The sequence below is a fragment of the Macrotis lagotis genome, chromosome 4 (assembly GCF_037893015.1).
Source record: "Macrotis lagotis isolate mMagLag1 chromosome 4, bilby.v1.9.chrom.fasta, whole genome shotgun sequence".
Taxonomy (NCBI): Eukaryota; Metazoa; Chordata; class Mammalia; order Peramelemorphia; family Peramelidae; genus Macrotis; species Macrotis lagotis.
In genome coordinates, this window is record NC_133661.1 from 141,768,085 (window position 1) to 141,794,712 (window position 26,628).

The 26,628-nt window shown below is 37.8% G+C and overlaps 1 pseudogene; it reads right to left on the reverse strand.

Annotated features, from left to right (window-relative positions):
- Positions 1-1,257: 1,257 nt before the first annotated feature.
- LOC141520047 (peroxiredoxin-1 pseudogene) lies at positions 1,258-1,865 on the reverse strand (annotated as a pseudogene).
- Positions 1,866-26,628: the final 24,763 nt, after the last annotated feature.

Genomic DNA, 26,628 nt, shown 5'->3' on the forward strand with positions numbered 1-26,628 from the left:
AAAGTACTCTTCTTGTAATTCATGGTAATAGTGGCAAGGAGGAAGAGCAGAATGATATTTGGAGAGTGTAATGTAATGTGATAAGTTATTATTACTATTAGCTACTATTATATTAACCAATGTTAGGGATTTCAATGCTTGATAATCCCATTTTGAATCTCACTGAGTTAGTTTCTTCAAGAAGTTTATATTCTTATGTTATGACGAATCTTCCTGTAAGTGGAGCTAAGCTATTTGTCTCATTACATATAGAAGCCAAAGACAAAGCTCTACTTTGTGGGATTACAAAAGAGATGTATCTACAAATCAAGAAGACATGGTTTAACTTGGTAAATAATATCAATAAATTCTTCTAAATCCATAGTAAACGTGTAGTCTCTGGCAAGTTTACTCTTGCTATATAATATATGGTTTTCTACCTTGGATATGAAAGCAATGTTGCTACTTCAAATTCCTTAATTGCTAGCATGTCAAAGATGGTCCTGGGACCAGTAGATTTGGGTGGAGGGTGAGAGAAGTCAAAAAGAATGGGATCAATTTTATAGTCTTAGCAAAGGGAACCTAAATACAAACATGATATTACTGATGTATTGATGCTGTTGTGTGGGCATACATAGAAGAAAAAAAAACTATCCACTTGCAGATCAGTGATTCCTAAGTTTACATGTGTTTTATTTAAATCATCCTTTGAAAAATTAAGCATAGCAAACAGATGGCCATGCTTAGGTTAAGAGAACTATTTAGGGTCATTCAAATTATTTGAAAGGAAAATATAAATTTTGTAAAATTAGGTGAGACAATATTATGGTGCTTGGAGGAAGGAAAACTAAATTTGGAATCAGAGCACCTGAGTTCAAATTTCTTTTTTTTTCCCTTAGGACAAGTTTAATAAAGCTACAAAACATCAGATGGGCTTAAACCCAAAGGGCTCACTATGGTACAAACATTGTTAACACAACACTTGGTCATTAAGAGTGAGAAGAGAGGCCTGGAAGGCCCAAGGCAGGCTATGCCAGCTGGCTGCTGCCCTGAAGAAAGGAGGAATGATCTGAAGGAATCCCACCCCAAGAGGACAGGACAAGCCCAGTTACCCCACAGTGTGGGCTCCTTCTACACAGGCCTTCCAGTGAAAACATGGGGAAGAGCAAACCTATTCTTGACCTGCAGGAGGCAGCTTGGGGGTTTACACAGCCCCCCCCCCCCCCCGCCCGCCCGCCCCAGCTGGGATGGGGGAACATCCAGCTTGCAGAGGACAGCTCACTTCTGCTTGGAGAAGTATTCTTTGGTACCCTGAACATCAGGCTTGATGGTGTCACTCCCAGGTTTCCAGCCAGCAGGGCACACTTCGCCATGCTTGTCTGTGAACTGGAAAGCCTGGACAAGTCACAGGGTCTCATCTACAGATCGACCCACAGGAAGATCATTGATAGTAATCTGGCGAAGGATCCCCTTGTCATCGATGATGAAGAGACCCCTGAGTGAAATGCCTTCATCTGCCTTTAAGATTCCATAATCCTGAGCAATGGTGCACTTGGGGTCAGACAACAAAGGGATATTTCCAGCTCCCAGGCCACCATTCTTGACAGTGTTGACCCAGGCCAGGTGACAGAAGTGGGAGTCCACTGAAGCACCAATCACTTCACAATTGAGTTTCTTAAATTCTTCAGCTCGATCACTGAAGGCAATAATCTCCGTGAGGCACACAAAGGTGAAGTCCAAGGGGTAGAAGAACAACACAACATATTTCCCTTTGTAGTCTGAAAGGCTGACTTCTTTGAACTGGCGGTCTGGCATAACAGCTGTGGCTCGGAAATTCGGAGCTGGAAACCCAATTTTAGCATTTCCTGCTGCCATGTTGACTGTAACGCTGGATCCACAGACTTGGGGAGCGGGCGCGTGCGGCAGCACGAGGGGCAGCCCTGAGTTCATCTGCTTACTATCTATGTAACCTTAGGTATATAATTAAATCTATCTGGACCTCAGTTCCCTCATCTGTAAAATGATTATATTGAATAAATAGTATCTAAGAGCCAAAGATTCATTTTTGTTTGTGGAAACATAACACAACCTCTTTCCAGGACCTACAACAATTCCTCACCCAGGTAGGTAATTTAATACTTGCTGGTTTAATTGAATAGAAATTTCTCAATGCTGTAAGAGAGATCTCTTAGTAATGCAAATAACAATAAGACTATCTGCCATAATACCACAATCCTCTGTTTAATGGGACAAATTCTCTTTAAATTATACCTCCTAATAGACTGTGCATAGGCAGTTTAGCAATGATGCTCAATGGATTCTTGAGTTGCTTCATCTCCAACAATGACAATTTTAAGTATTAGAGAATCTCACAAGAAGGGATGGGTAAGAAAGGGATTAAAAATGACAGTTGAGTCCAGCATTGCACCTAAACTACATATTATCAATTAATTAAGATACCAAAAGAGATCAGAGCATTCCAGAATGAAGCAATAACACTGAGATTTGAACAATGCTATGTAGTTTCCATGCTAAGAAACCAGCACTCCTTTCCTGATCTATCTTTTTGTCAATCCCCTCTATATCTTGTCATATTTGACATGAAGATTTTTCCTTTAATTCTAGTAATACTGATTTTAAATATGACTTAATTTTGTCAAATCAAAATTATACATTTTGCTTTGTTTTATCTCCTCTATCTCTTATTCACTTAAGAATCTTCTCCCTAACTATAGATGAGGGTTATAGCCTGTGTTTCTGTAGTTCTTTCAGTCACTTTTTCTTCCCATGTGCTCCTTCTTGCTGAGCATTCAACTACATTGTAGCATTATGAATTAAACCAAAGAGGGGGAAAAAACTTCCTTCCCTTTCTCTTACTAAGACATGGAACTGAGGACATTTCTTTCTGTTTTGTGCTGTTTAATTTAATTTCAGGTTCTTGAGATGATCCCTAAGATGAGTAGTTCAAAACTTGAGGACCTCAGAGCCAGAATTGCAAGGATGTTCAGCCTGTCATCCTGGCAGGGAAGCCCTGAGAAACCAGGATGCTTGAGACAGGAGCCCAAGGGGAGTTTTATATTTGGAAATGAGACCGACTGTGCTCTAGTGGGACTGAACTATTAACCTATCCCCATTCCCTTCCATTCTCCAGAGATAGAGGTTGTACAAAGATGGAAGGGGAATTATGCCTTACATGTGCTGGGAAATTAATATAATTGTGATTATATCTTTGAGTAAACATTTCCTTGTGGCTGGTTGGTTCTTTGTCCTAAAAGAGAAGCAAAATGAAATCACTATGTTGGGGTCAAGGTACAGTGTGTCCAACTGTAACTGGTCAGTCCAATAAGAACTTGGAAAGCTCTACCATAGGTCAGGTAAGAATAGTTCATATGAAAATTTAGAGTGGAGACGTATTATTTTGCACATCTCATTTCTTTTGAACTACTGCAATTCTGCTTTGTTCAAAGAGTACAACATTTTTGTTGCAAGCACACTGTTCTGGATGGTGATTGATGTTTTTGTCCTCTCAAAGAAGACCATGATATCAGGAAGATGATGCCATGACAAATACATGAATTGAATTTGAGTGAGGGGGCACTGTCACCAGCCTCATTTTCTCCTCTGGAGCCATCTGGGTCCAGGGGCCAGATATGAATCAGGATGATTGGAGATGGCCCTAGATGTGAGGTAATCAGGGTTAAATGACTTGCCCAAGGTCATACAGCTGGTAAATGTCAAGCATCTGAGGCTATTTTGGAACTCCCATCCTCCTGACTCCCAAGTCCTGTGCACTATCCACTGTGCCACCTAGCTGGCCGTTCTGGGTAGTCCTGTACCAATGTCTCCCAAGTCTCACAGTGGATTCCAAAGTTCTTCAGAGAGATCTTGAGGGAGTCACTTCTTTTGATCTCCATGTGAAATCATTCAAGGCAGGTGAATGTCTTCTCTGTAAAACAGGCTTTTAGGAGAACATAGTTTTAGCATTTGAACAATGTGACCAATGTGATTCTTCGCAGTAAAGTTTGAATGCTTGGCAGTTCAGCTCAAAAAAAGAACTTCAATGTCTGGTACCTTATCTTGCTGGGTGATCTTCAGAATCTTCCTAAGACAATTCAAATGGAAGCAATTTATTTTCTTGGCATGGCATTGGTAGACTTCCCTGGTTATATAAGCATACAACAATGAAGTCAACAGAATGGGTCTGTAGACCTTCAGTTTGGTAGACAGTCTGACAGAAGAGGTAGACCTCTTCTTTCCTTTCCTTTCCTTTGGAGTCTCCCAAATACCTACCTAGCTCTGGTAATACATGCATCAACCTCATTATCTATTTGTATATCCCTGGAAAATGTACTGTCAAAGTAAATGAACTTCTCCACAGCATTCAAAGTTTCTACATTTTTTATAACCAATGGCTCCACATAAAGATTAAATACATAGTTTTGTGATTATAATTTAGAGTTAATATTTCCTTGTTAAAGTTACTCTAGGGTGGAGCCGAGATGGCGACAAGAAGGGATCAAGTATTAGGAGCTCTCTGATAAAATTCATCAGCTAAGGACTCTAACTAAACTTTTGAGAGACAGAACCCACAAAGGGACCCAGTGAGGCAGTTCTCCTACTCAAGGTAACCTGGAAAAGAGCAGAAAGGCTCTGCTCCCCGGGGTCGGAGAGGCGGCCCACCAGAGGGGTGGCCCACCAGAGCCAAAGAACCTCAGCCTCCTGGAGGCAGCCCCAGGGTGCTGGGGGTCTCAGCTCACAGCAACGGGGGAGTCTCCTGAGATTCACCCTGAGGAGCACCAAGCACAAAGTGGGGGAACAGGGGGGGACCTCTGCCAGGGTGAGCACATGGAGCCCAGCCCTCAGGGTACACAGCAAGCAGCATCTTCTTTCCCCAGCCCTGATCCAGGAAACAGAAGCAGGCGGAGCCAGTAAGCAGGAGCCCCCAGGGCATGAGCCCATTGAGCTGAGGGAGGGGAGGGAAGAGAGACTGCCTAGCTCTGTCCTCTGCCCCTGAAACAGGACTCTGTGGCTCTGACCACATTCAGATCCTGACCACAGTCTAGGCCCCCCCCATAGAACAGCAGCCCCCCCACATCAGCCCATTGGCAGAGGGGGGCGCTTATGGTCATTCACAGACCAGGAGGGAGGACAGAACCTCATAAACTGAGACCCTTGTGGGAGTGTCCCAAAAGCTCAAGAAATACCCCAAACCAGGCCCAGGCTGGGAAAATGAGCAAGCAGAGAAACAAAAAGAAGACTATTGAGAAATATTTTGCAAATGAGCCCAAGAAGGACCAAAAAACTTAGTCTGAAGATGAGGAAGCACAAGCTCCTGCATCTAAAGACTCCAAGAAAAACAGAAATTGGGCTCAGGCTATGATAGAGCTCAAAAAAAGACTTTGAAAATCAAATGAGGGAGCTGGAAGAAAAACTGGGAAAAGAAAGGAGAGAGATGCAGGAAAAACATGAAAATGAAGTCAGCAGCTTAGTCAAGGAAATCCAAAAAAATGCTGAAGAAAATAGCATGCTAAAAACCAGCTTAGGTCAAATGGATAGAACAGTTCAAAAAGTTATTGAGGAGAAGAATGCTTTAAAAAGCAAAATTGGCCAGATGGAAAAAGAGATAAGAAAACTCTCTGAGGAGAAGAAATCCTTCAGACAAAGAATAGAATTCAGGGAGATTGATGAATTTAACAGAAATCAGGAATCAATACTTCAAAACCAAAAAAATGAAAAATTAGAAGAAAATGTGAAATATCTCATTGAAAAAACAACTGATATGGAAAACAGACTTAGGAAAGATAATTTAAAAATTATTGGAATACCTGAAAGTCATGATCAGGAAAAGAGCCTTGACATCATTTTCAAAGAATTACTACAGGAAAATTGCCCTGATATTCTAGAAGCAGAGGGCAAAATAGAAATGGAGAGAATCCACTGATCCCCCTGAGAAAGAGATCCCAAAAAACCAACCCCTAGGAATATTATAGCCAAGTTCCAGAACTCCCAAGTCAAAGAGAAAATATTACAAGCAGCCAGAAGGACACAATTCAAATATCGTGGAGCTGCAGTCAGGATCACACAGGACTTAGCAGCAGCTACATTGGAAGCTCGTAGGGCTTGGAATACAATATACTGGAAGGCAAGAGAGCTTAGAATGCAGCCAAGAATGAACTACCCAGCAAGGATGAATGTCCTCTTCCAGGGAAAAAGATGGACTTTCAATGAACCAGGGGAATTTCAAAGGTTCCTTTTGGAATGGCCAGAGCTGAACAGAAGGTTTGATCTTCAGCTACAGGACCCAGGTGAAGCATGGAGATTGGAGGAGAGGGGGAAAATATGAGGGACTTAATGAGGATGAACTGCATGTATTCCTACATAGAAAAATGACACTGATAATACTCATATGAACCTTCTCAGTTAATAGAGCAGGTAGAGAGAGCTTTTATAGTTGAAGCACAGGAGAAAGCTGAATTCAAAGATAAAATATGGTATAAAAATGGAGTCAATAGAAAAAAAAGGGAAATGGAATGGGAGAAAGAAAAAGGAGAGGGGGAATAGTCCAAGATATTTCACATAAGATTTTTTTTTATTACAATGAGCTATTGCAATGATATGTAAGGGGGGGGGAGGCAAGGGGGAATGAGAGAAACTTTGCTCTCAACAGAGATGGCTAGGAAACAGCAAATATACTCAATGGGGTATAGACATCCAGAGTAAGAAGGAAGGGGGAGCAGGGGGAAGGGGTGGGGATGTGAATAAAGGAGGAGAGGATGGACCATGGGGGGAGAGTGGTCAGATATAACACATTTTCTTTCTTACTTCTTGCAAGGGGCTGGGAATGGAAGGCCTGTCCAGGACCATAGGGCCAGGTGGATGCTAGGCCTAAGGGGTGGTTTGGGGGCTCAGGGCTTCTTGGCCCCGGGACCAGGGATCTGTCTGCTGTGCCACTCAGCTACCCTACAGTAGAGTCATAGTGAAAGGAGAGAGAAAATAGAGTACATGGTAGTGGAGAAATAAGAAAGGAGGGAGTTGTGATCAGCAATGGCAATGGTGGAAAAATATGGAAATAACTTTTGTGATGGACTTATCATAAAGAATGAGATCCACCCATGACAGAGTTGTTGGTGTTGGAACAAAGACTCAAGCACATTTTTTGTTATGATTATTTGGGGGAGGGTGCAGGGCAAGTAGGGCTGGATGGCCTGCCTGGGGCCACATAGCAGGGTGATCTTCGCGTGTCTGGGGCCGGATTTGGACCCAGGTGCTCCTGGCTCAAGGGCCAATGCTCTGTCTGACACCCAGCCACCCCTACTATTATTACTATTTTATTTTATTTTGGGTCTTTTTTTCTTTCTTTCTTTCTTTCTTTTTTTTTTTTTTTTGGTTTTTGCAGGGCAGTGGGGATCGGGTGGCTTGCATGTCACACGGCTGGGTGATTGTTGGGTTTATGAGGCTGGATGTGGACTCGGGTGCTCGTGGCTCCAGGGCTGTTGCTTCATCCATTGCGCCACCTGGCCATACCTACAATTATTACTATTGTTATTTTTTTATTTTAATTTTTTTTTCCTCTCCCCTTTACTTTTATCGCCCAAACAAGTCTATCTATATTCATGGGGGAGGAGGAGGGGTATTTTGTTTACTTGTAAACAAGAATATTTTATTAATGTAAAAAAAAACATTTGTACAAAATGAGAATAAAAAAATAAATTAAAAAAAATAAAGTTACTCTAGCTAAATAGAGCTGGGTGCAGGGAACTCATACCTATAATTGAGGCACCATTGATAGCAAATTGTAGCCACCTGCAGAAAGCCTAAACTCTCCCACAATCCTCTTAAGGATACCTGAGAACCCTGAGGGAGGAGTAAAATCTAATCTACCTGTTCTTCCAGGCAGTAAGAGTTCATGGAAATCTGTGTCATATATGGGGCCTTGTCTGGAATAAAATTGGGCATTTTTGTAGTGAGCCCTAGAGAAATTCTCTGCCTGGAACTTTTGGTTTTAGACTCTCTAAACGGTGAGATTCTAGAGAAAAATTTAGGTTATAAACGAGAAGTCTTTTGTTTTAGGTACATGATCCCTCACAAGTCTTTGTCACTGGAGCAGTTTTGAAAATTTTCATTTGACTGCTTGACTATTTAAGTATTGATGCATTTTATATTCTTGAATCTTGAAGAAGGTCTAATATGTAGATATGTTCTATATTACTGAATCCTGTATAAATACAGATATTAAGTTTAATCTTAGAAATCTGGAATCACTAGTTTGATACTGTTTAATAGAAATGTTTATATTGTTCTTTTTTGTATTTCAGGAGACCCAAACTGTTTGCCTTTTGTGAAATCCAAATCTCCCACAATTTCTTAGAGTGAGAATGCCTGTGCCTAAAATCCACAAGAAGAACAGAAAATCCACAAGTAGCTGATATTCTTTGACATTTCTCTGAGCCTATTTGACTTCTTGTTTTCTAAATTTTATTCTTAGGATCTTCTATTGAATCTCTATTGGTAAAAGTTATAATGTGGTCCCCTTAAGCAGTACAAATCATAAATAATATGGATTTCATGACAAAAGTCTCTAGCAGTGAAAGTCATCATAACAATAACAACAATAATATATGAAGTCCCATATTAAAATTTTTTAAAAGCTATGAATAATGTAAACTAAGATTAATATATCAAAAGAAAGCACAGTGTCCAGGATGCAACTGAGACATGATTAGTATATGCTCAGTCCATAGGCTTGGGAATTCTCATAACTTGGGACTCTGTGTCAAACAGGTTTTTCTTTGATTTTTTTTGTCCTTCATTCTTGAAGAAAACTTTGACATAGGGGAGGTGAAGCCAAGACAAGCACATGAATTGGATTTAAGTGAGGGGGTGCTGTGCTGTCACCAGCCTCACTTTCTCCTCTGGAGCCATCTGGGTCCAATGGCCAGCTATGAATCAGGACAGCTGGAGATGTTTCAAGGCAATCAGGATTAAGTGACTTGCCCAAGGACACACAGCTAGTAAGTGTCAAGTGTCTAAGGCTGGATTTGAATTCCTGTCCTGACTCCAAGGTCAGTGCTCTATTTACTGCTCCCAGCAAACAGCAGTGATACGGCACCTAGGGGTCTGGTTCCTGAGTCCAACAAATGGTATAAACTCCTCCCACTGTTTTATTTCTATAATTACTACAGGGGTTTGTGGGGGGGGGGGGTCTTAGCAGAAATTCAATATGTTTTCTGTTCACAACCCAAGACTGCCTTGAAGTGAATATCAACTATGAATATTAAATTACTTACTTATATTATTACTTATTAAATTACAATCTGGAGTTCTTCAATCTCATGTTGGATCCCTTGACTGGAGGAGCCTTGAATTTTCCACTACAGATTTGGGGGAAAGACAGCCTGTCATTTCTCCTACATTCTTTCTCTGTAGAATAAAATTCGGCCAATCCATGGTATTTGAATCTGCTTTACTCTGAATGCTTTGAAATTGCTCTTCCCAAATTATGAGTGTCAGATTCTGCACAATTCCTCTTCTATCTCTAGCTCTTAAAGGTAGTGAGAAGTTTCCTCACTTCCATCCTCCATGATGTTCCTGTATTTTTCTCTCTAGCAACCAACTTTCCATTATGGAAAATAAGACCCAAAGTAGTTTCTCTTTGTTGGCTTCTTTCATGTTTTTGAAGTCCTAGTGAATAGAGAGCCAGATTCTAGAAGGCTTGGGTTCAATTCCTACTTTTGACTTGGCAGCATGATCTTGGATGGGTCATTAAATCTTTCAGTGTTTCAAGCAACTCCCTAATTTGCAGGAGATGATCTGAATTTGGGAAAGGGAATTTCTTTTTTCAAGTTCCCTATACCAAAGATATAATAGGATCAATTTTCTTTCTTCCTCCCTCCTGACCCCCCCCCAACAAAGACAAATCAATTAATTATTGCTTTACTTTTGGAAGAGAACTTCAGCAGATGGGCAGAATAGTTTAAATTACCCATAACTACCAGATCATCAGAAAAAATGGGAAACATTCAGTAATACTGATAAATATTGAGAAAGTATGAAAATACATTCAATGTATCATTCACACATGGGCCTCTGATCTCTGCAAAAGAGAGGGATGGGAGCATCTTCTCAAATCTCTTCTTTTGGGACGTGTTTGTTCTTTCTAATTTTGAGACAAATGCATTCTTAGACTTTTTTTTTTAGATCCACTCCTTCCTTAACTAGTAGTCCATCATTCTTAAATTTTCATCTGTGGGCCAGAAATCTTATTCTGAGATACCATTTTCTTAACCAGTAGTTTGCTTCCAAAATCAGTTCTTGTCTTCAGCAATTTTATTTTCACTGCTCAGCAGTGATGAAAATATCTATGCCCTGATAATCTTCAGTTTCATAAGACATCACGGTTTTAAGCAATGCTTTTGAGTTCCCTCTGGCAATATCCAACATTACTTTTCCTTCTCTGACTCTTCCAGGATAATTTCTATCCCAACAGTACCTAACAAGCTCCCTACTTCTCAGAGCATCCACATTTCTCCTTTTCTAGACCAGTTTCATGATTACAGCAGTTTTTCTTTCTCTTCTTCCTCTAGATAGCATTCTTCTTTTTTTCATTCTACTTTTTTTACTTAACTTTTTTACTTTTACATTGAAGTTTCTATTCCAGTTTTATTATTGTAGTTGCTTTAGGAAGACTTTACTATCCTTGACACCCTAAAGTATGAAAAGTCATTCCTCCTTTTACAATTTGTTTTAAGGAATACCAGCCTGAATTTTATTTTATTTTATTTATTTATTTATTTGTTTTTTTGCGAGGCAAACGGGGTTAAGTGGCTTGCCTGAGGCTGCACAGCTAGGTAATTATTAAGTGTCTGAGCCGGATTTGAACCCAGGTACTCCTGACCCCAGGGCCGGTGCTTTATTCACTGTGCCACCTAGCCGCCCCCCTGAATTTTAAACATAGATAACATCCACTTAACAAAGAGAAAAAACAGGAGTACCTGGGTTCAAATCCAGTCTTAGACACTTAATAATTACCTAGCTGTGCAGCCTCTGGCAAGCCACTTAACCCCGTTTGCCTTGCAAAAAATTTAAAAAAAAAGAAACAACAATGAGAAAAATCACATGGGGGGGGTGATGTTCAACCTTGATGGCCATCAGTGCAACAATCAGGGACAATTTTGGGCTGTTTGCAATGGAGAATATCATCTGTATCCAGATAAGGAGCTGTGGAGCTTGAACAAAGTTCAAGGACTATTCCCTTTAATTTAGAAAAAAGAAAAAAAGAAAAAAACAATGAGAAAAATCAAACATCATATACTAAGTGAAAATCACTAAAAATTCCCCATACTGATTGCTCTCCTAGAGATAGTTTTTTTCTTGTTTGTTTTTTAGGATAATGGATCTGGAAGAAAACTCAGAGATCTAATCCAACTCTGTCATTTTTAGAATAGGAAGCCATTTTTAGACCTGACATGTTCTGTGATGATCCATGAGTTCATAAATGCTGCAACAAATTGTTTTTCCCTTCTACATTTCTCATGTGGTTTTGGAACACTGAACAGACTGATTTACCCTTTCAGAGTATAATTTGAAAGAGGACTTCTTTTCCTAAAAGGGGAGGGGGGGGGTTCTCATACCCATTACTTCAGCATTTACTAGAATAGATTGACTGCATCTCTTCCAGGTTCCAGTAACCTGAAAGCAATCTCCTTCTGCTTTTGCTGTGTAGGAGAAAAAGAAATAATATTTAGCTAGGTATGCTGAGGATATGTCTTATCTTTCTCCTCTTAGCAGTTCCTCCTCAGGTAGGTAAACAAGGGAGATAATGATTTAGTAGAGATAATCCATAGATGTTAAAGAAGCTACTGGTATAAAAATTTTATCTCCAAGTGAACCTACAGTGTTAGAATTTCTACACCAAATACAATAGAGGAAAGAGAAAAAAGAATGATAGTAACCTAGAAGTTGTACAGGGAAAATAGGAGAAGGTCGTGGGAATGATAATATTTAAGGATCTGGAAGTACAGAATTGTAATTAGGTATTAAGTCTTTCAATTTTGTTCTATAATGGTATCATTTAAAAATTAGCCATGCTGATTATGTTCTACCATTTTAATAAATAATTGTACTTTTTTAGTTTTTAAAAGAATAAGTGTTCAAAAAAACCCTGCTATTATCTTTGTTAACCCTGTCAATGACTGAAGTAAAGCTCTTCAGACTATATGTTCACTTACTGACACCTTGTACTATCTGCAGATAAGATAGTTGAGAGAAAACAAGTTTTCAATTATTAAACTTACAAACATAAACTTGTAAAGTCAAGATAAACTTATATTTCCTATTTTTCCTCCAAGACTAGACCTGCCACCTTTATGTATAAATTCATTCCCCATATTCTATTAAATTAATTGGTCATCATGATGTGTACATGCAACACACTGCTTCCTCCTCCTCAGCTGGGAGAAACTTCTTCCAATTATCTTAAGGCTGGATGGGCAAGAAGTAGGAATGATAAAAGTCTCAAAACTAAAGTCATTTACAGAAATATGGCTCTGATACAACTGGGAACTGAGGTATAACAATCCACAAACTTCAGTCTAACAACTCTAAAAATGTTTAAATTTCCCAAAAGCTTTGAATGACAATCTGGATAGAGAGATAGAGAAAAAAACATGAATGGAAAAATTTGGACTGATTTCTTAGACCAGGAATTCTTAACCTGGGATATATAATCTTTAAATATTTTCATACCTGTTTTAATATAACTTAATCTTCTTTTTTAGTCATATATCTAATATATATATATATTATATAATATATAATATATAATATAATATATCTAATATATATCTAATATATATATATATATATATATATATATATATATATATATATATATGCACACTTAAGAGCAGGATTCTGGAAGAGACCTTTAGGTTTCACCAGATTTCCAAAAGGGATCTTGACACACAAAAAAGTTTAAAAATCCCTCCCTACTCTCATCTAAACACTAAATTTTGTTGATGAAAGTTAGCTTTTTAAAGGTATTTTAAGTCTCTTTTGAAATGGCAACCATCAATTCAGGAGTCCCACATTGCTATTTGGTTTTCATCTCCAGATTATTCAAGACAATTTTTAAACCCAGTTCAATTTTAGTACCATGCTGATAGTATGACACAGAAATTCCCTTGAACTTGGACTTTCAATAACTAAGATAACTTGGAACTGAAAGCACCTGTCTCTTAGCCTCTTAATGTTCAAGCATTGATGCGTGACTGACTGAAGCTCAGGTCCTGGAATGCCCTCCTGCTGAATTCTTTCTCTTGAGTTAATCTGCAGACCCTAAGGGTCCAAGATCAGACTTAAGATGCTGTTCTCCATTGGCCCGATGGGCCTAGAGGAGTCTCCAGGGGCTTCTTTTTACAGCTGTGGACAAAGCTGGGAAGGAGGAAAGGGAGCAGTCAGAAGAGACCCCTGTGAGAGAAAGGAGGATGCTCATGAATGGCTCTGGTGCACAACAGTAGAGGCTTTATGCAAGTTGGGAAGTTTGAAGAGGAGGATGAAATGTGATCTCATTAGCCAGGTCTACATACCTGAAAGAGCCTGACATTTGCCTGCAAAAGAACCAGTCATCATATTAGGCTGCCAGAGACAATCTCAGTAATGGGTCAGAGGTCAGACATTTCTTGAAATAATGGAGAAAAAAATATCTCACACATGGTTACATCCTGGGAATGTGGCCCCTCTCACATTTCAATTTTATTTTGGCTGAATCTCCTGCCCCACCCTCCTCCCCCTCCTTTCTCCTCCTCCTTTTCTTCATGCTAATATGATGATTTTCCTGTCCTTGATGGAATAGCAGGGGCAAAGCTACAGGAGGTGTCTGGAAGTCAGAGAAGGATACTAGGTTTTTTGAGAAGGACACACATCCAAATAAGGTTTTACAAGGGAGGAAAATAGCTATAGCAAGATAGTGAGAGGGCATTATCAATGGAGAATTGTACAGATTATAGTAGGGCAAAGAGCACCAGATAACAAAAAATACATATTTATATATTGATTTAAGATTTTCAAAGAGCTTTCCATGAATTACCTAACTAGAAGGCAAGTCTTCCCTCAGCCACTAAAACAACTGTAAACTGGGAATAATAACAATTTATTTACATGTACAGAGCTTTCCAACTCTAGAGAGAGACCTCGTAAATAGTGTTATCTAACTTATTACATTCATGGATAATGAAGAAAGGCCCTTAAAAAGAATCTGAGAAATTCACACAAGGTTAGAGAAGGAGTGAGAGGCTGAGCTAAGTCTGGCAAGGTGTCCTGCTGGTTTAATGTTCTTTCCATTATGTGAAGTTGTCCAGGGCAGTCTTAAGACTGTGTACACAGCTGTCACTATCCTATCCAGACCCTCAACCTATTGCAGGATCCTAGAACAGCATAAACCCCTCGAATCCCTTAGGATCACAGAGTTGGAAGATATCTTAAGGGGTCATTTAGCCCAATTTTCTCATTTTAAAATTAGGAACCTAAAAGGCAAAGAGATACAGTTTTTTATTTAACTGTCCCTCTAAAACGCAGTGGGCTTGAGTTCCAGTCTTCTCTCCTATAGGAACAGCTCAGTAAATTTTGAAATTCATACCTCAATCCTTTGATTTCAAATCTCATGCTCTTGTTACCATGTCACAGAAGCCTTCTCTAAGCTTGTTATTTAGGAAGTTCAAAACACAGCAATTTTAGCAAACTTTTGAGAAGTAGGGAGGAGAAGCAGGCAGAATTTCACATAATTGGAAAATGAGATACAGATTAAGATATGAATAAGGTAGTTAACCAGATTCAGTGGAAGTTCCAGGAGGAAGTAGTCTTAAATCACCAGACATCCTTGTGCTTATATATACTAGAGTATAAGATTCTTTCAGTATTTCAACTATCCCAAAGAACTTGGGTGTTGAAACATGTAAGAACAAATTCATTCCCTAATAAATGATAAAAGGAAATTAAGAGGCAATTTTCAAAAGTTCAACTATCAACAACCATAATAAGGACAAGAACCAGGATTGGACCTGTGATCTTATTGATATTAGGAACTCCCTTTTCCAATGTAAGTTGGTTCCTCATCTGAAAATGCAGTTTTAGGAAATTTCCTGGAAAATTGAGGTTAAATGACTTTATCAGGGTCACATTATCAATATGTCAGACATAGGGCTTAAGCACAGATATTTCTGTCTCTAAAACCATGTCTCTATCTACCTTGCCTCTTATCCTATTTGCAATTGAACAAAGATGCTAATTCTCTTAGAATACTAGAATCACAAGACAATTCTAAAGGACTAATGAGGGAAAATGTTATCCTTCAGATATAGAACTGTTGAATTCTGAGTGAAAATTGAAGCATACATTTTTGCTTTTTTTGTTTTTTTTTTCATTTTTTTGCAACATGGCTAGCATGGAATTATGTTTTGGATTACTTTACATATATAATTAATAACCTGTCTTCTCAGTGGGTGGGGGTTGGGTTGGAGGGAGAAAGAATTTAGAACTCACATTTTTTAAAATGAATATTAAAAATAAATGCAAAGCAAAAATATTTTTTAACAGAATAAACCCTCAGATCAGAGAATCATAGAATTGACTACAGCACTTAAAAGTCATTTGACTTTCCCATGACTATATAGCAAGTATGAATCAGAAGGTGAACTATGATGCAGGTCTTTTTGGCCTTGGTGCTAAGTAAGCAAAATATTTATGACAGCAGTATTTGTGGAAATTAATCACTTGGCAAATGGTTAAACAAACCATGGCACATAAATATTTTCAAGGAAATATTTGAGTGCCATAAGAAAAAAATATGAAAAATTCAGAGAAGCATGGAAAGACATACGAACCAGGCAAACAATGATTATAGCCATCTAAATCTAAAGAACAACAAAAAAAGGAAATTAATTTTTGTCTAATTACAATGAATATATGACCACAAAGAAGAAATTAGAATGTAAATCTCCTTTCCTTTTTTGCAGAGCTGAGGTATTATGATTATGGAACACAGCTCAGTTAAATGTCTAGTTTTACTGAATTTTTTTTATTCCTTTCTTTTGTTTTCTTTGCTATAAGAGATGACTTCCTAGAAAAAAAGAGAGAGATATTAGAGGATTAGGAAATATAAAAACCAAGTTATTAATAATTTTAAATAACATTATGAAAAAACTCTCCTCATAAATTATAATAGAAATGCAAAGTAAGACCACTCTATGACTTCAGCTTATCCATTAAGTTGGTAAAGATGACAAGAGAAAAATGTTAAATGCTGGTGGGACATGACACACTAAGGAACCATTAGTAGAGTTGTGAAGAGATTCAACTATTCTGGAAACTAATTTGAAATCATACTTTTAAAAATTCGCTAAAAATACATATCTCTTTAGTGTATGACATTGCTAATATACAGCAAGGAGGTCAAAGACAGAGGGAAAGATTCCATATATCAAAAAAATATTTATAATAGCAGCTTTTGTAGTAGCAAAGAAATAGAATGGAAGTGGTTATCCATCAACCAGGAGAAATGAACAAATTGTGGCAAGCTAACATTGTCACGATGTTGTAAGAAATGACCAATATAATGAATTCAGAGAAACTTGGAAGTAAATTTATGAAAGAAGTAAGCAGAAAAAATTTATATTCTGCCCATGATATCTAAAATGGAAATGTTTAAAAAATTCAGAAGCCTATCAGTGAAATGACCAATTGTAATCTGAGAAGACTGACAGTGAAATATGCCACTTGGCTCTTAGCAGAGAGTTGGTAGATTATATGCTCAAAGTGAAACATATGTTTCCACACCTGGCCAATGTATTTGTTTTATTTGGCTATTTACTTGTCATGAGGTAGGGTTTTATTAGGGGTGGAGACATGAAGTCTTAGGAAAGTGATTAATAGTGCACGTGAATAAAGACAGAGTTAAACCACTGGACAAATATTGTTCATGGGTTGGCTAAAACAATATGACAGAAATGATAATACTACCTAACATGTAAGCTAGACTAACTAACTGTTCTTGTTTTTGTTTATGCTTTCCCTTCCTCTTCCCCCAAAGTGTAGAGAAGCTGTTCCTCACAGTTTGATTGATCCCAGGAGAGGGGGATACTTCCTATATTCCTAAGGCATAAAATGGTAAGCCTACAAGAAGTCAATACCCTTTAGGTTTACAGCCCCACTGCTGAGTAATCTCTGAAAAGAAAAGACAATGAGATTAAGTGAGTTGCCCAAGGTCAATCAGACTGAATGGCAGGGCCAGTAGGAAGGAATCTTTCATCATCAGATTCCTACATACCAAAACTTATATATGTACCTGCTAAGGACCAGCAGAAAGTTCTTTCTCTATTTCTCAATAACTATCAAGAATGTGTATATGTATGTGCATGGAAAGAGATTGTAAAAGAAAGAGAAGCTTGGATTTCTTTTCAAAACACATCCAAATTTTGAAAACAAAGGATTATGGCATGTTTTGCTGCTGAAGGACAAAAACCATTATACAATACCCACTTCTAGAACTGTATGTTGACTGCCCTTCAGCTAGTAACCTTCAAATTCTCTGGACCTATATACTATAAGGGGATTGGACTGATATTTCTTGAAAGTCCCTTCTAGCTTTCTCATTCTATTAAGTTGTTTTGTTTTAAGTGCTTTATTCACCTTTAGACAAAACATATTAGAAATCAGTCTTTAAGTCCAGAAGATACAATAGTCCAAATACATTTGATCCCAAGGCTCATAGGCTTACATAATCTATGAGGAGATCTCAAAAAATATATCTAGTCCAAAATGGAATCCAAACTGGGACTGGGCAGGAATTCCATCTACAACATTCCTGACAAGTGATTATCCAGCCTACATTAAGAGACCTGTATTGACAACAAATTATTACATACCATGACAGCCCATTCCTCTTTGGACAGCTCTCATTGTTTAGGAAGTTTTTCCTTCTACAGACCTGAAATTTGCCTCTATTGATCTTCCAACCACTCCTCTTGGTTCTACCCTCTGGGGCCAAGTCAAACAAGGTTAATCCCTCTTCCACATGGCAGCTTTTCAAATATGTGAGGTATGTCTTTTCTTCTCCCAGTTAAACATTGCCAGTTCTTTCAGATAATTCTCTATAGTACCATTTTGAGTTTCTTTTCAGGCCTGGATGATATAACTGCCAAAAGAGGGAATACTGTCCTGAACTGCATTAATATAGAAAGATAGGATCATAGAGGAGTCATCTACTCCCACTCCCTCTTTTTATAGAATAGGAAACTGAGGCCCAGAGACATATAGTGTCTAAGTGATCAAAATAGGAAATACATTGTCTAGAATCAATTAGGAAATATTCCTCTATGTTCTTCAATGGTAAGACTATAACTGGAATATTTTGGTCAGTTCTAGGCACAACATTCTAGGAATTGTATAGAGAAACCAGCAATGGATGATCAGGATGATGAGAAAGCTGAAGAACAGGCCACAAAAGAATTGGTTGAATGAATTTGGGTTCAATACAGAAGAATTAAAGAACAGAGAGAAGGGGATTCATAGGGATGTTCTAATACTTGAAATTTTGTATGAAAGATATAGTAGACTTGTTCTGTTCAACCTTTGAAGATAAAACTAGGATCAATAAGTAAAAAGTGCAGAGAGTAAAATTTATGTTTAATGTAAGTAAGAACTTCCTAAACATTAGTTATCCCAAAGAAGGATAGGTTTTCTTGGAAAATTCTGGGTTCCTGCTCCCTGGAAGTCTAAAAATTGAGACTGGATAACCACTTATTAGGGATGTTAAAGGAAGGATTCTCAGAGATTCAACTACATGGCCTTTGATATGTAAGAACTTTCATGTAAAAGTTACTTAACCATATTTCCTTATCCTATCTTTGTAAAATTAATTTTCTTGAAAAATATTGAGTGGCTTTTTCATATTTAACCCTATTATATTCTGCCTTATTTGATTTGGCCTATCACTTTAGCTTAACATTTTTTAAATCATCTTGCTTTCTCAATCTTTCAAATGATAAAATTATTAAGGCAAATCCCAATAAACTTCTGTGGCTCCCTAACAGTTTTAGGATCAAATATAAAATCCTTTGCTTGACATTTAAATTCCTTTATTACCTGACTCCCTTCCTACCTTTCCAGGGTTCTTACACCTAATCCTCTCCAAGTATTCTGTAATTAATATCAGTGGACTTATTATTTATAGCACAATATTTCATTGCCAGACTGGATATTTTCACTGGCTGTTCCCAATATTTGGAAATTTCTCCTTTTGAATCCAACCTCCTGGTTGCCTTGGCTTTCTTAAAGTCCTAGTTAAAATTTTATCTTCTACGTGAAGCCTTTCCTGATCCCCTTTAATGCTAGTGCTCTTTCTCTGTGGATTTTCTTCAGTTTATCCTGTCCATATTGTTGATGCATAGCTTGCATATTGTCTCTTCCATTAGACTCTGAGCTCCTTGAGAACAGTATTATCTTTTGCCATTCTTTGTATCTCCAGCACTTAGGACAAAGCTTGATACATAGTACTTAATTTTTTTTGACAGACTGCTTTGCTTTTGGCAAAAGAGTTCTAGGAACTTTCTAGATAACTGAAATTTCCCATTACTAAAATGATTAGGGTGATGCACTAGTTTTAAAGGGTTCCCCACACTCTCCATATAATTCTTCCTTCTGCCCAGACTACAGTAGATGTACTTAATCATGTTTCTTCATGTGAGTGTATCTTCTTAATATTCAGTGCCACTTACCACCTCTGTTTTCTATAATTCATGTAATTATGTAAGTTCATTTTCATAAAATATGCCTTTTTGTGATGGGTCCCTGCCATGTAAGGCTAGGCTAACTTCTTGTTTTCCTTATTTTTTCTCTTTGCCTTAAACCTAGAGAAGCTGTTCCTAATACTTGATTGGCCCCAGGAGAGAGAGAGAGAGAGAGTGGGATTTTCTATTTTCCTAGGGCATAAATGTAAGCCTACAAGAAATTAGTGGCCTCAGAGCTGACTCTTGTCCCATTACCACACCATCTAACTCAATGTACATTGCTAATCAGACTTGCTTCTGTATGGAGAGGAAGAAGGTCAAGTTGATCTGAACCAGTTTTATATTCTTGTTGAGTATCCTTCTTATATTATCATTAATTTTTTTTCACAAGTGTTGGTTGGTCTATTCCATTCTAGAGCTTGAACTAGAGAACCAGCCTAAGTTAGACCTGACCTACAAAAACACTTTCAGACCTAAATCTCAATCTTTGAATCTATCCCACTAGATCACAGTAATTCCTATGAGATAAAATGTGCTTATTTTTATAAGAATCTCTAGTCTTTCCTATTTATTCCCCAAACTTTATGCATTTATAGAGTGATATCTTTTTGACATGCATAAGTTTACTGTTGACTCTCTTCTCAGATATTGCCTCCCATAGATTACTGTTTCTGTCTTTTTCCTACATTACTGTTACTCTCAATATGAGAGTAACACCATCACCATCACCCCTACAAGTAGTTAGCATTTATATAATACTTTAGAATTTTCAAAGGTTATTTAAATTCATCCTCATAACAATCTCATGAAGTGGTGGTAGTGATTCAGCAATTTCAGCCACATTTGATTCTTCATAAACCCATTTGTAGTTTTTCTTGGCAAGGATGTTGGAGTGGTTTGCCATTTCCTTCTCCAGGTAACATTCCTTCTCTGGCAGTCTTATATGGTAGGTGTCATTATTGTATCCATTTTACAGATAAGGATACTGAAGTTAAGATATGTTAAGTGACTTATATATGGTTACAGGGGCTGATGGTGACTCAGTAGATAATGCTGGACCTGGAATCACGAAGACTCATCTTTGTGACTTCAATTCTGGCCTCAGACATTTACTAGCCATGTGATTCCAGACAAGTAACTTAACCCTATTTGCCCCAGTTTCCTCAAGTGTAAAATGAACTGGAGAAGGAAATGGCAAACCACTCCAGTAGCTTTGCCAAGAAAGCCTCAAATGGGACCATAAGGAGTAAGACATAACTGAAAAATGACTGAACAACAACAACAACAACAAAAATACTCAAGTGGGAAGTAAATCATCAGGTTTGACAAATCTTGGGGAACTCTATCACATCCTATAAACAAGCCATGGCAGACAAAAACCTCTGTCTTAGAAATTCTCAATTAGGATGGGGTATGGGTCACCAATTGCTATGATTCATCTTTTTTATCCTTCCTTAATTTATTAACCTTCTAATAGGCAGGTAATAGTTTTGCTTGGCATTTTTACATCTTTTTTCTTCTTCCTTGAGATTTCTTTATTCTTTTGAGTAATATGTCATTTTCTAGATAACCTACAAAGAAGAGATGGATTCCTCCAGTTCTTTATTCTTTAAAACCAAGAGCAGTTTATACCTTGTGCATATATTGATGTTTTGAAGTACCAGCAGAAATCAAAGCATAGCAAATACTACAAACGTCACTGAAAAGTTTTTGCCCTCCCTACTTGTCTAAAATAAGATACACAGTCCTTTTTTTCCTTTGTCTTACTTGACTGACCTTTATGATTAACTACTGTATTTACTTGCTTATCTTCTTGACATATTCATGATTATGAAGATTCTGTCATTGTAAGACAGTTTATTTAGAATTCATTTCCCTCTCCTTTCTATGAAGGAATGCTATTTGTTCAGGTGTCTTCAAATGGCAATACATTCATGACATGATCAAATATAGATAGACATAAGCAAAAGCCAACCCATAAATACAAAATCCAATTATCTAATTCAGTCTATCTTGTGTCACCCTGCCACTGCTGTCCATATACCTCCTTGTACTTCCCTGATTGCTAGGCTTCCTGTCCCCACTGGGAGGGATGGCAGTGAGGGATAGAGGGAAATAAGCAAATGTAAATATGTTTACTAGACAGTAGTAAATAGAAGACACAACAGATAGATGAGCTACAGAATCTGATGCACAGATCATAATCTGACTAATTAGAGCTAGCTACTTTTATTCACTTTGTTTCTAATAATTAAAGGTTTATCTATATGTCTTGGTTATTAGATTCACTATGCCAGTGAGGATGGTGTGGTTTTTTTTATTTAGCAGACAGAAATAGACAAAAGATCACAAGACACAAGTAAATGAGAAAAAAAATCTACTTATGCAATTAAATCTACTTACAATGTTTCACCTTGCTACCCATGTCTAAATACTTCTTTGATTATAGGAAGTTCTACTCTGTGACAGATAAGGGGAAGAAAGTGTGAGTGAAATATTTAATTTATTCAAAAAACAGAAAAAGATAAAAGCATGACACAATTTTTTTTGGAAATATTCATTCGATTAAGTTTAATCCCTCTATATGTACATAGCTAATTAAAAGAATGGGAAGTCACATCTCCCACATTGTCTTCATCCAGTTCTCATCCCTATCTTGTTCACAGGATATTACAAGAGACTTTGAGGGCTTTCTAGAATCCAGATTCATTATGTGTATAGCATTCTTTAATCTACTATTCTAGTAATACTTTAAAAATAAATATATGACATCAATCTCGCATAACTTTTTTTCTTAATGGTGGTTCACAGTGACAAGAACTTCCCCTTCCAAATATTCATGAGCCATCCCTTTAATAATTCACCCTAGATGCTTGTACAAACTTAAGTTAAGCTTACCAACCTGTGGGGGGGGGGGGTCAAGTTAAGATGGAAGCATAAGGGCAAGAATTCTCAGAAACATCCTCCCAAAACTACAAAAGTCATAAAATTATGATTCTAGCCAAAATTTAGAGCAGCAGAACCTACAGAAAGACTGAGTGTCAGAATACCAAAACAAGTTGGAAGATCTGTAGGAAAGGTCTGTTTTACTGGGACCAGGGGTTTGAAAGAACCACCTATAACCAAGTGCCTGGTCCCAGGGGGCACCTGGGTCCATGGCAATGGGGGAAGTTTCCAGATCTCTTGTCCCAGGGATTGCAGGTGAATATGCAAGAGGATTCTGCTGCACCAGAGTGAGCAGGGAGCCCAGGCCAGCACTGGTCTTGGAGCAACCCTATAGTGGGAACTTGAGGATCCACCCAGCAACTGCTCCCAGAGTGTTCAGTCCACAGATGGTAAGGGAGTAGGGAGAGGCTGCAGAGATCTTTCTGCTATCCCTGGGACAGGACTCTGCATTTGGCCATACTCTGATCCAGGGCCCAGTCTGGGCTCCCATACTACCATACCGTAGCTCTTCACAGCTCCAGGGCAGAACAGTCAGAGTTTTTCCTAAGACATCAGAGGAATTAAGGACCTTGGGGGATGTCTCAAAAAAAAACCCCAAAAGCTTGAGGAAATGAACAAACAACAGAAAAAGAAGAATATGACCATAGAAAATTACTTTGGGCCCATGGAGGATCAAAATACACATTTGGAAGATGACAAAGTTGAAGCTTCTAGATCCAAAGTCTGCAAGAAAAATAGGAAATGGGCTCAGGCTATGGAAGAGGTCAAAAAAGACTTTGAAAAGCTATCAAGGGAGGAAAAACTGGGAAGAGAAATGAGAACAATGCAGGTAAATCATGAAAACCAAGTCAGCAGCTTGGTGAAAAAGATACCAAAAATACTGAAGAAAGCAATATGCTAAAAACCAGTTTAGGTCAAATGAAAAAAAGCAGTCCACAAGGCAAATGATGAGAAGAATGCCTTAAAAAGCAGAACTGACAAGTTAGAAATGGAGATAAAAAGGTTCTTTGAAGAAAATAACTGTTCAAATGTAGAATAGAACTAAAGGAAGCTGATGACTTTGCAAGAAATCAAGAATCAACAAAACAAACCCAAAAGAATGAAAAACTAGAAGAAAATGTGAAATATATCATTGGAAAAATAACTGACATGGAAAACAGATCAAGAAGAAATAATTTAAAATTTATTAGGCTACCTGGAAGTTATAATCAGGAAAAAAAAGTCTAGACTTTATTTTTCAAAAATAATCCAGCAAAATTGCCCTAGATCTTAGAAGTAGAGGGTAAAATAGAAATTGAGGGAATGCACCTATCACCTCCTGAAGCTATTACCCCCCCCAAATACTCCCAGGAAAATTATAGCCAAATTCTGAAATTCCCAGGTCAAAGAGAAAATACTACAAGCTGCCAGAAAGAAATAATTCAACTACTTTGGAGTTGCAGTCAGGTTTACATAGGATTTGGCAGGTGATAGAAAGGAGGGAAGATTGTGGGAAAGGGTAGTCAGATACAGCATACTTCTGAGGAGAGACAGGGTGAAAGGATAGAGAGAATAGAATAAATGGGTGTGGGGAAGAATAGAATGGAGAGAAATACAACTAGTAATAGTCACTGTGGGAAAAGATACTAAAACAATTTCTCTGATGGCCTTACCATAAAGAAGGTATATCATCCCAGGAACAAAGCTATGGAGTCTGAATCTAGACTGAAGTACACTTTTCTTCTCTCACGTCATTTCTCTTGAGGTTTCTCTAGCTTTTTGAGGGGAGTTTATGTTTACTTTCACAACACGATTATTGTAATAATATAAAATAAATAATAAAATATAAAAAACCCAACCAATCTGTAGTTGGAAATTTCTTCCCCTTTGTGAAAATATTTTCTACATCTGCCTATCTCCAGTCCAATGTCATCAATCCCATTTTCCAGACTTTTTCAAAGATCACTGGAAGAGGCTTAGCAATTATATCCAAAAATTCTTTTTAGCACCCTGAAATGAAGTTTATGAAGGCCTGAATATGACTTGAACATAGTAAGAAGTAAGAAGAAAACATGAACTATAACTGAACTTGGAGTCATAGGTCTCAGGCATTTTTTAGCTTAACTCTAACCACAGATAAGTCTCAGTCTCTCTCAGAGCCTCAGTTTCTTTATCTGTGTCACAGTTTCTATAAGCTGCATGTGGTCAATATTCCCTATATTTTTCATTTCCATCAGTCTCATTCCTCCCTGGGACAACATCAGTCCATAAGCATCTTTAAATACATACTCTGTGCCAGTATTATTCTAAGTGCTAGGGATTCAAAGAAAATTAAAACATGTTCCCTACCCTCAATGGGGAAGACAGCATACAAAAGACCATGTAGTAAATCCAAAAATTATGACAAACTCAAATGAAAGCAGGGGCTACTAAATGGTAGATGGTCCTAGAGGGCTGTATGTTGACTTAGAAAACCACACGTGTTTATGGATTTATCTTTTATTAATACATCAGCACATTAAAATCAGATAAGAACTACATTATAATCTGGTTCAGGTTCTACTCAGGAATTTTGTAGACCTTCTGGGAAGGCCCAGGGTTCTGACACCATTGGTATAAACGAAAGGTAATTTCCAAGAGAAGGTCTCTGGGGGTCCAGGGTACCAGGAACAGCACCCTATAGAAAATGAAATTTAATATAAATTTTGAAGGAAGTCAGGAGGTGTAGGTGGCTGTAGAAGAAAAACATTCCTAGCATGTGGGACAGTCATTGAAGAAGCACCAAGTTGTGACCCTAAGGTATCCTGTTTGAGGAAGTCACAAGCAGGTCAGTAACAATGGATCTTAAAGTATGTGGAGGGAAAAAAAGAGTTAGGGAATCTGAAGAAACCAGGTTACAAAAGGTTTAAATGTCCAAGAAAGGGTTTTATGTTTGATCTTGTACATGATAAGGAACCAGTGAGGGGGAGGTGTGCAATATAGTCAGACCTATTGGAGTAGGGAGAATTTTGAGACAGAAAGTCTAGTGAAATAATCTAAGTGAAACATGATGAGGGCCAGTAGTAGGGTGGTTGTTGTCTGAGTGAAGGAAGGAGATATAAAGGGGAAATATATATTTAGAAATAACAAGACGGCAACATGTTGGATATGATATAAGATTAAGGCAAATGAGAATTCAGGAAAGAGACAAATATTAAGAGACTGAGTAGTTAGGAGACAGAACCCACAACAGTAATAAAGAAGTCTGATAGAGAGAGAGATTTGTAGAAAAAAATAATGAGCTGTATTTTAGGAATATTCAGTTTAAGATGCCTATGGTATCTCCATTTTGAAATGGCCATAAACCAGTTTGTGATGCTGCACAGGAGAGAGACTAATGCTGGAGACTGATATTTGTTCTTTATCTGGATTCAAATAACAAAACCCATGGAAGCAGATAAGCTTATAAATGTGAAAGAAAAGAGGGGAAAAGAAGGGGGATACTACACAAACTAGATCTAGCAAAGGAAATTGAAAAGAAAAGTGGGAGCATCTGATTTAGATGACTTTCCCTGGGAATTTAGCTGAGGAAAGAAGAAATAGAGGAAAGAAGTGATAGAAGGAATGAATAAGACTAGTGAGATTTTAATTTGTTTTGTCATTTTTTAAAAAATGATATGGGTGGGGAGATGAGTTTGCTTCAATAGTCAACAGTTGGGAAGAAATTTAAGATTATTAAGAGAGTGAAGATGATAAAAGTGGGATGGATTTGAGGGAGTATGTAGAATGCCAAGGAAAAAGCTATGTCTTCAAGTGAGAAAAGGGTAGAGGATATAGTAGGAAAAGGCATTTAATTATTAGGGGATGAGTATGAAGAAAGCAGAGGGGGTTCTCATCAAATGACTTCCAAAACTTTTTTTAGGTAAGGTTTTCATCTAATACAGTGCAAAGAAGGGGTCTATGG